Genomic DNA, 10,797 nt, shown 5'->3' on the forward strand with positions numbered 1-10,797 from the left:
TTTACGGACATATTATTTTAGATTTGTTATATTTTATTTTCAAAATGAAAACAAACTGAAGAAATAACATAAACATTTACTACTTCATAATTTATTTTCACTCCTGTTTTGTAAGTTTTATATTATTGTTTCTTTAATTGCTAAAATAAGGTGAAATGAAATTGTTGTTTATCATATTTTGACTTTTCAAATTAAGCATTTTTTCCTTTCTCTACATTTTGATTTTATCATTTCTCCTTACATTGTGTTTTGCTCATCTTAGAAGAAAAAATTCTTTTAATAAAATTTCTCTAAATAAATGTAAATGGATTTTGTCTATGTCTTAAGCTGTGAAATTTTACCATTAAAATAGGTGGGAATTGTACTTAGTGACATGTATTGTGGTTCATTCTGTCTAGGTGTTAAATTTAGGCATCACTTACTTAAATAATTTGAATTGAATAATTTAAGGAATCTGTAATATATCTTAAAAGAAAAAATTTTCGTTAAAATCTTGTTAAAGAAATGGAAAAAACTAACTAGTTTTGTTAACTGAGCCTCTATTTTATGACTGCCTGCCAAGTATTATCATTAGCATTATTGAAAATGCATTTCAAGGCATTTTGATTTAATTATAAATATATTGGTTTTTTTTTAAAACAATTACAATGGAACTATAAGAGATTTCAAATATTAAAATTTGATATTTTGCCTGAAACAAAATTAAAACACAATAAAACACAATAAGATTATTTGTTTCACAAATATGTAAAGCCTAGCATTAATGAGCATTAGGAGACACTGGGCTAGACTTCTTACCTACATTTCTCATCTGATTCCAGTGCCACACATTACAAGCCCAAAGGTACAGATGAAAAAAATAAATGCTCAGTAAGGTTAAGTAACTTGCCAGATTTTACAAAACTGTTAGCTTTTTTTCGACCTTCCAGAGTGAAGAATATGAGTGGGCACGAAATGGCACGATGAAATAACTGTTAAAATAAAATGAGAATCCAAAAAACTAGGGGAGAGGTGCTTTTACTCCTTTAAGACCTGAATTAATAATATTCTCATCAATATTATGTGCTGATTCTATTTAGAAAGGTAACATATAAACAACTTTAAATCTTTCATCCACTGATAGTATATCTGCGGTGTTATTCTGTGGATATCTTTTTGGTTATTATTCCATATAATCGATGAAGTAGCNAACAACAGTTTAATAAGCAAAAGAAAGAGAGAAAGCTCTCTGCCTCAGAGAGGGGTCCCAGAAAAGGGTTGCCATTTTACAGTTGAATACAGAAACTTTTATAAGAAACCAATGAGGGCTGGGCATCTAATTTGCATAAAGTTCAAATTTCTGGTAGCTCTACCCTGTCCTCCTAGTGTGCATGCAAGCCCTTACCTTGAGTTACTCCATATTGCTTTGTTCCCCTTCCTGCACGTGTGTCAGGGGATGGAATTTTCCATTGCAGACATGTCTGGGCAAGTCAGCCGTGTGGCCTATCTTATCTATGCAGTGTGGCCACGTCTTAGACAAGCTCTCCTGTGCAAGTTCCCTTATTTATGCTTGCAGGCTGTTCTTTTGTTTGAAAGAACTCAACCAAGGACCCACCCTAACTGACTGCCTGACCAGTTTCTCCCTACCTACTCTCTGTGAGCAAGAAGGGATTTCAGGCCTTTGCCATTTACTGACAGAGGAAATATTAAAAGAGGATCTGGTTTAGGGCAAAGAGCATGTGTTCAGTTTTAGTCATGGAAATTGCAATGCCTTTAAGTCTTTCAAAAGAGATGTCAAAAGGAAAGTGGGTATCTTTTCAACTAGAATATTTCTAAAAAGAGAAGTGAGTTTATGAGAACTATGTGGACCCATTAAGATCTGAATACTTTCTGGTTTACTTCAAGGATGTTCCTAAAAATGTTTTAAATAATACACAGACAATCATTTTTTTCATTTTATTTATTTTATAATTGACCAACAAAAATATAATATCTATCATGTACAACATGATGTATTGAAATATATCTATACATTGTAGAATGGCTAACTTGAGCTAATTAACATAGGCATTATCTCACTTTTTTTTTGTGCTGGGAACACTTAAAATCTGCTCTTAGCAATTTTCAAGAATACAAAACATTGTATTCTAGAGTCACTCCTGAACTTTTTCTTATTCATTCACTTATTTAGCTAATGTTTTTGAAACCACTTCTGTGTACTAGGCTCCATATTAGGCAATGGGGATATTATACTCAATGGTACATTGTCTCTGCTTTAAACTCTCTTCAACAAATATTTCTGGAATGCATACACTGTACTACGCATCAATGCCAGCATTAAGTTATAGCAGTAAACAAAAGCAACAAGGTGCCTGCCTTTGTGGAGCTTACATAGAATAGAGTTGATAATAAACCAACAGGTAACAACATGATAAGGTTACCATAGATAATCACAAATATTGACAAGGAATCTACCACTCAATATCTAAAACAAAAAGTTAAACTTATTATGTGTTCAGGCAAGGGAGAACTGGTTTTGCAAGACACAATTTATAAGCGAAGAAGGTAAATTATATAGGGTTTTGGGAAAGTGTGGTCTAAATAATGGAGTATTGACTTTAGCTATGTAAATATGTTCACTATACTAATTGCTGACTGGCTGACCCTTAGGAATCTGTTCACTGGACTAAAGTTATTACTGACTATCTGATTTTCAGAAATTATGTGAAGAAGATGTTTCCAGTTGTCTTTCAGAAGTGTGTGTACTTTTGCAATCAATCATTGATTGATTAAACAGGTGTAATACTAGTTTTGATTGTTACTCGTTTGATTGTTAATGCAAGGAGTGAACAATCAATTCTTTCCTAGGAGGATGAGAATTTTACACCCTCAAACCCATGAAAAAAAGTAATTCAGGGTAACAAAATAGAAATAGAACTGCTGTTACATTTTAGCATAGACCAGAAAGAAGAAAGCAAGACTTAAGAATATTTAGGAAAAGAGTGTACCAGGCAGATATAAAAGCAAATGCAAGGCAGGTGCAGTGGCTCACGCCTGTAATCCCAGCACTTTGGTAGGCCAAGGCGGGCGGCTTGCCTGAGCTCAGGGGTTCTCAACCAGCCTGGGCAACACGGTGAAACTCCATCTCCACTAAAATACAAAATATTAACTGGGCATGGCAGCTTGCACCTGTAGTCCCAGCTACTCGGGAGGCTGAGGTAGAACAATTTCTTGAACCCAGGAGGCCGAGATTGCAGTGAGCCAAGATCACACCACTGCACTCCAGCCTGGGTGACAGAGCAAGATTCCATCTCAATTTTTAAAAAAAGCAAATTCAAAGTCTCTGAGTTGAGAGCAACTGGGCAAGTGTGAGAAGCACAGGAAGCCAGTATGGAGTACAGTAAACAAGAGAGAGAGAGAAATGAACTGCTGTAGAAAAAGTAGCCAGGGGTTAAATCACATACAGTCTTGCAAGGCAAGGTTAGGAAGAGGAATTGACAAAACTTGGCATTTCGTTAGCTATGGAATGTAAAGGATTTTAAGAATTCTAGTATAAAAAATCAGTTCATTCCAATTTTTGTCATTAGAAACTGAAGGTATGGCCATGACACTCATAAGAACAGGTTCAATTCAGTGTTACAGGTGCTACAATAAAGAGAATATACGACAAAGGCACACAAAAAGGAAGCATCCAATATCATTTAAGGTGGAAGGTTAGTATCCCTAGAAAGTAGTAACAAATAACCCATGAGTTGAATATGTGTCTTCCATGCTAGGTGGGGTCAAAGCTAGGTAGTGTTTGGCTGGGAAAACATTCCAAGCCAAGAGCACAGCACAAACAAAGGTACAGAAGAGATAGAAATATAGTAGTCAAAACGAAGAATGAAGAGGATGCATAAGATCAGAATGTGCTTAATGAGGTCAGACTCTCTTGGGCTAGGCCACATCTTCCCACTCAGCTGTGCCCCAGGTATCCTCCAAGTAATGGTTCAAATAATATTTTCTTCTGAATGTATGTACTTTGTCTGTATTTGGCCAAAGCATCCTCTAGGGGCTTTGGAAATTGTTTAGAAACTGTATTGAAACTCGGAAACTGAATCTGAGCAAATAGACAACTATTAAGGGGGAACAAAACAGTATTTTTCCGAAGCCATAATATCTTGAAGGAAGGAAGCTAAAACTTGTTAGATAAATCAGACTTCCCTACGAAAGAGAGGTTTGGATAGATGATCTGAAGGATTCAGGTTATAGCCCAGACAGGTTGCACACTGAAATTCTAATTCATTTGAGCCTTAATTAGAGGTTTACGGACATATTATTTTTAGATTTGTTATATTTTATTTTCAAAATGAAAACAAACTGAAGAAATAACATAAACATTTACTACTTCATAATTTATTTTCACTCCTGTTTTGTAAGTTTTATATTATTGTTTCTTTAATTGCTAAAATAAGGTGAAATGAAATTGTTGTTTATCATATTTTGACTTTTCAAATTAAGCATTTTTTCCTTTCTCTACATTTTGATTTTTATCATTTCTCCTTACATTGTGTTTTGCTCATCTTAGAAGAAAAAATTCTTTTTAATAAAATTTCTCTAAATAAATGTAAATGGATTTTGTCTATGTCTTAAGCTGTGAAATTTTTACCATTAAAAATAGGTGGGAATTGTACTTAGTGACATGTATTGTGGTTCATTCTGTCTAGGTGTTAAATTTAGGCATCACTTACTTAAATAATTTGAATTGAATAATTTAAGGAATCTGTAATATATCTTAAAAAGAAAAAATTTTCGTTAAAAATCTTGTTAAAGAAATGGAAAAAACTAACTAGTTTTGTTAACTGAGCCTCTATTTTATGACTGCCTGCCAAGTATTATCATTAGCATTATTGAAAATGCATTTCAAGGCATTTTTGATTTAATTATAAATATATTGGTTTTTTTTTAAAAACAATTACAATGGAACTATAAGAGATTTCAAATATTAAAATTTGATATTTTGCCTGAAACAAAATTAAAACACAATAAAACACAATAAGATTATTTGTTTCACAAATATGTAAAGCCTAGCATTAATGAGCATTAGGAGACACTGGGCTAGACTTCTTACCTACATTTCTCATCTGATTCCAGTGCCACACATTACAAGCCCAAAGGTACAGATGAAAAAAATAAATGCTCAGTAAGGTTAAGTAACTTGCCAGATTTTACAAAACTGTTAGCTTTTTTTCGACCTTCCAGAGTGAAGAATATGAGTGGGCACGAAATGGCACGATGAAATAACTGTTAAAATAAAATGAGAATCCAAAAAACTAGGGGAGAGGTGCTTTTACTCCTTTAAGACCTGAATTAATAATATTCTCATCAATATTATGTGCTGATTCTATTTAGAAAGGTAACATATAAACAACTTTAAATCTTTCATCCACTGATAGTATATCTGCGGTGTTATTCTGTGGATATCTTTTTGGTTATTATTCCATATAATCGATGAAGTAGCTAATGTGTAAGATTGAAAAAATACCTTTAAGAAAAAGTTTACATTATATTGGATTATTTAATTTAAAAAACTTTATTAAACATAAAAGATTTGGAAAATATTTTCCAATACCAATAGATCATAAACGTTGTTTTGGTCTACCATTTCATTGCCTCTTCAGTATTCATTGTAGCTTAACCAAATAATAAAATAAAATGTCAGTATTCATTTTGGCACCTATATTATATACCTAAGTACACCGAATGTTTTAAACTCTGCCATATTTTTAATTACGTTGAAGGCTAGCTGTGGAAAATACACAGAAAGACTAATAGAGAAATTAAATAGTTCTTACTTTTTAAAATCCAGTTACGTATGCCTAGGTAATATACACGTTTAATAAGTCTTTCATGCTGCAGATGGCAACAACACTTCACATTGTGATGACATTGCTTAGCTACACCTGCAGAATCTTGAAAATACAAGTTTCTACTGAGCATTAATTTTACTCTTTCTGTAATCTGGGAAATAGAACACATCAATTTTGTATGTAGAAGGGTGAAATTTGATGTTATGCTTTTAATAAACTGAGAAACACTATATTTGTTGATGTATTATGCACATGATGATAGTTTAGTAATTATTATTTTTAATGAGCAGACTGAATTGATGGACAATTTCCATCAATTTAGTGAATGCATATATTCCTATTTTTCTGAGGAAACTGAGTAACATTGGCTTATCAAATAGTTAAATAAAGCACCATAAAATCAAGCATATAATTGAAAGTAGAGTCTCAACTCTGATTTTTCTATTTATCACTTAAGAGTTAAATCATCAGTATACACAATCTAAAATTATTTAAAGTTATGCAGAAAATCCACTCAATTTTGGCCGTTTGTATGTTGCATCTTGATCACCTTCAAAGGAGATTTGTAGGCCAAGCCAAGACACATCCATAGAGTCAAGTCCCAGTTTGGTGACTCAAGGTCATCGAGCAAGTGTGAGTAGGTCTAACAATGGATACGAATGCCCCACCATTTTAAATAGGCTTTTAAGATAACAAAGTGATACGACCACAAAACCATAATAAATATTCTATCTAGAGTTAGGGTCCGGGTCAGAAGCAGGGAAAAGTAACATAAATGTAGAAAAGTCAACTAATTCTATGTTGACTTTTAACCCAGGTTAAACGTTTAAATAGCATAGCTATTTTTAAAAAATATCCATACCCAGACCTCATTCTGTACCAATTAAGTCAAAATCCCCAAGAGTATTTTTTAAGTCACTTAATTCTTCTTTTTTAAATGACTAGTAATTCTAATATACAACCAGTGTCATAAACAACTTCTTTTCTAATGTTGACAAAATAGTATAACTTCTATTTTTAAGTCCAGATCCAAAATTTGGTTTTCAAATGCTTTAGTAATCAGTGTCTGGCTTACTTACATAGACTTTCTTTTAGTCTGAAACTTTATATTATAGTACTATAATGCCCCTCTGGAATCCCATTATAGATCTCTAGCCTATTATCTTTAAGCAATAATAACAATGATATCATCTTATTTTTTAGAATTCTTTAGAATATTTCAAAGCACTTCCACACATATGAGTGGCCTGAATTGGACCTCACAAGAAAACAGAGAGTTTCAGTTGTACATAACATCAGAGATGACCAGGTACAACCTCTGTATATTGAAGACTTAGAAAATGAGAAATATAAAAACTAAATTACTTTATTTTACTTTGTGCCCACAAGTCTTTCTACTATACAAGAGTATGTTTAAAAAGACTATACATAAATATATAAAATACTCACCATGGTAAATTGTTTAATAAATTATGGCTCATACATAGAATGGAGTTCTTTTTTCTTAGAATGAGATTTTTAGATGATAAAATACATAGAGAGATAGACAGGATGGAAATTATAATATAGGTGGTAAAGGAAAAGCATTTACTTTGCATGTGTGCAGAACTATGATTCAATTCTTGTAAAATTAAAAAATAATTACATATAATGTATGTGTGTGTGTGTGTGAGAGAGAGAGAGAGAGAGAGAAGTGGAAAAGGTTAAATTTCTTAATTGCTACAGCAGAAGCACAGGTATGCAAATCACGTAAAAGCCATATTGATTTATTTAAGATATACATTTAAAAGAATGCTAGCCTGGACATAGATCTGCTCTAAGGTATTTCAAATTAGTAGCTCACCTTTCAAAACCATGAGATAACTTTTTTGATCAACAGAAATATTGTAAAGATTTGAGAGAAGTATTAAGCCGTGTGATTGTGATCAAATTCAGAACAACACATATTTTTTTGTGGAAAATAAGTTCTTCCTGAGGGCTGTTCGTAAATTTAACTTAGTCAGACAACCTTAATGAGCAAGGTTATTCTGGCCTACAAAACACAGCTGGGAGAAATAGACATGCAATCATAAACAGGAATAAGTGTCTTCCTGATTCTTGGCAGCCAAGTTCCAGAAACACAGTTACTGACTCTCACAGCCTCTCAGTACAAATAAGAAGAACTACAGGAACTAAGACAGTTTGGTTCTTAGTAGAAATTTTTTAAAAAATGGCATACATAGTCCAGAAATATAATGATGCTTACTCTATATAGAAAGTTAATTTATGATAAAAGGATGTTTTCAAAGAAAGAAGTCAATAAATAAATGACTATTTATTCATTGAATAATCATTCAATAAACTCTGGTAAGGAAAACCTTAGCCAATATGGAGCCACTTTTGTTTAGCTAGTGCATTTCCAGACTCCCTTTTGTCCATATCAATCTCAGAGGCTAAATGTGTGGTCTGTGTGTGTGATAGAGAGAGAAAGAAAGAGAGAAAGGAATATGCAAATGTTATGTTCCTTATTTGCTACAGCAGAAGCACAGGTACACAATCATCTAAAAGCCATGTAAGATGTTTTTGATATATGTTTAAAAGCATGATAGCCAGATTATAGGTCTACTCTATAGCCCTACATCTATTACTTTCTCAGCTTCCTTGTATCTAGGGGCCCCATGTAGTCAGGTATTGTCAATGAAACATAACCATAACTGTATTAGGACTTTTAGTAAAGCATTTACTTTTCTGTAAAAAGGGGAAGATGTTGCCGGTTCTATTTTTCTGATTACTTCTTCCTCCAGGGAACACAATGTGATACCTGAAAACAGAGCATTGACCTTGTGTGAACAAGTCAACAAGCCAATACTCTAAAGGTGTAAACTAAAAAACATAGAAGGAACACAGGTCTTTGATAATACGATGAAATTGTTTTCCCTGTCCTGGAGTACATACCTCCAAAATTCTTAGCTGAGACCATTAGTGGTGTTATTGCTTAAGTCACAAGTGTTCAGGCACACTGTAACATGAGGCTGAAAAGATTGTTATCTAATACGACCATTTAGAATAACTAAAATATGATTTTAGGCCACATACAAATATAAATCTAGATATAAAAATAGAGAAATAGAATTCAACATTAACATTCTTCTTATGCAATGAATTAAAAAACAACTAAGGCAAATGAAAACTAAGACAATTGAAAAAAACAAAAGCTTGCAATATAAAAGAAGACACAGTGCTTATCCATAATGAGGATAGAGCTTCTGCAAATATATGAGACAAATATACTGAAAGAAAATAGGAAAAGCACAGAAACATAAAAATCACTAAAGGACAGTATTAATGGCCAGTAAAAATAAAATTATGTTCAAAGTATCTATTAAAGAAATGAATCAGAATAGAAGATTCAAAAGTCTGAATTATCCATTGTTATCAAAGATTCAAGAAAGTATATACTCTTGGAAGTAAGGTAAATTGATACAACTAATCAGGAGAGAAAATTTGTTTCAAGTGCATTCATTATAAATGTATATTTTAGTGGAGTAAGCAACTTTGCCTGTAGGTTTGCTAAGTAATCACAAAAGCTTTCAAAGATGTGTCAGGGTGCTTGCTGCAACATTGTTTTAATATTCTCAGTAAAATAAATGAAGACATACTAATGTTCACCAATGGTGACTTAGTTAATAAATTATTGTTCAAACATAGAATGGAATCATCTCCTCTTAAAAATGAAATAGATTGGTAGCCAAGTAGATGGGAGTGGAAGGGAAGGAAGCAGGGATGAAAAGTATCTGTAATATTGTTGGTAAAGGAAAAACAAGCCCTTTTCAGAGCATGTGAACTCTGAAATGAAATTGAATGAAATGAAATAATACATTTAAAATGTTAATAAACAAAAATAATTACATGTACACTAAATAGGGCATTCTAGAATTCAAAATCTAGAATACATACCAAAATTTTGACAGTAATTATTTCAATGTAGGGTCAGGCATAATGGGGAAATTAAATACTACTTTAAATAATTCTGTGTTTTAAATTTTGAACAATAAACCCTTTTAATATATGGATATAAAAATACATATAAGCACACACGGCTCATACACACACAATCATTAAAGTACAACTATTTTTTAAAATAATTATTCGTATTTGCCTCATTAGGAAAACCTTGTGACATTTGAATTCATAGGAAAAAAAGTTAAGAATAAAATTTTTAAAATTAATGTTTCTTTTCTATATGATTACTGTCAACCTTTCTTTTCAGTTGTTTCTAAATGAATCCATCTTTGGTACATATCTATTTCATTTTTTCACTGATTTATTTGTCAAAATGTCTAACTCATAAAGATGGATAAATTTTCCTGGGATTTATCATACTACTCAACATATTAGAATCTCAGCTGTTAGTATTTTATTTCACAAAATTCAGTGGTTATTTGATTTGATATGGCATCAATCCAACGTGAGAACTCAAGGTTGGAAAGATATATTCATCCTTTTTAAAAAGTGTTTTAAATTGTTATGTTTATGGGTGCATTGTAGGTGTATAATTTATGAGGATGTATGTGTCCTTTCATCAAAATAATAAATAGGACAAAATATATACTCTGAAATTACTTGGTATCTAATTTAACATCAATGCATACTGTAATACTTTCATTACTAGTTTATTGTACAGCACGTAAGTGCAATAAGAAGAGAAGTTGAGAAGGTGGAATTCATTTCTTAATGTACTGGTCTTGAGGTGCTTATGGAACATTAGAGTCCAGAAAATTTGCAAGTACTTGCCAGGAGAATGCTCTAGCTTAAAGTTTTGAACTTAGAAATTTAAACCATGAGTGCATGATGTAAAACCTTGAAGCTTTAAAGCAGGAAAAGATAAGTGTCACAAGTGGAAGAAAGCCCTGGGACACCATACTTTCAAGAATAGAAAAGTCCACAAGGGACAGAGCAAAACTGCCTAGAGAATAGCAGGAAAAACGAA

General features: G+C 32.3%; 1 protein-coding gene across 1 annotated transcript in view; it reads left to right on the plus strand.

The window, feature by feature from the left end:
- The window catches only part of PLSCR5 (phospholipid scramblase family member 5), a 38,792-nt gene extending 31,590 nt beyond the window's left edge, over window positions 1–7,202 (plus strand). The window contains exon 8 of the mRNA XM_017889303.1: window positions 7,032–7,202. The gene's annotated coding sequence lies outside the window, so the exon portion shown is untranslated. The remainder of the gene's footprint in view (window positions 1–7,031) is intronic.
- Window positions 7,203–10,797: the final 3,595 nt, after the last annotated feature.

Source organism: Rhinopithecus bieti, unplaced genomic scaffold (assembly GCF_001698545.2).
Source record: "Rhinopithecus bieti isolate Rb0 unplaced genomic scaffold, ASM169854v2 scaffold_19037, whole genome shotgun sequence".
NCBI lineage: Eukaryota > Metazoa > Chordata > Mammalia > Primates > Cercopithecidae > Rhinopithecus > Rhinopithecus bieti.